Source organism: Sinocyclocheilus grahami, unplaced genomic scaffold (genome assembly GCF_001515645.1).
Source record: "Sinocyclocheilus grahami isolate Dianchi unplaced genomic scaffold, SAMN03320097.WGS_v1.1 scaffold431.1, whole genome shotgun sequence".
Taxonomy (NCBI): Eukaryota; Metazoa; Chordata; class Actinopteri; order Cypriniformes; family Cyprinidae; genus Sinocyclocheilus; species Sinocyclocheilus grahami.
This window is the reverse complement of record NW_015505610.1, coordinates 1,960,998-1,961,356: the sequence shown is the minus strand read 5'-3', so window position 1 is coordinate 1,961,356 and position 359 is coordinate 1,960,998.

Here is a 359-nt window from a genome sequence, read left to right as displayed (position 1 = left end):
TTTATGTAGTATGTTAGACTAGTTTAAGTATTTATGTAGTTAATAAAGTCTTACTTGTATCACACTTGACGTTGTTCATTGTTTGCTCATAACTGGAGTCCCTAATCATGCAGATTTATGCTACAAGCTCTGTGTAGAGTTGTACAGTATGAAAGTTATTTCCCTTAACCAGGAAATTAACGTTCTTAGAATTGACAGACAGTTGACCCTGAGAGGCCACGTAAATATCTACAGCGGATCTAATTGTTTATAATTAATTATAACTAGTTATGATTAATTATTCATATTTCCCAATGAGCTGATTCGATACAGACTGGTGGAGAATGATAAAACGATGGTTATGAGCCTAAACACTGTCA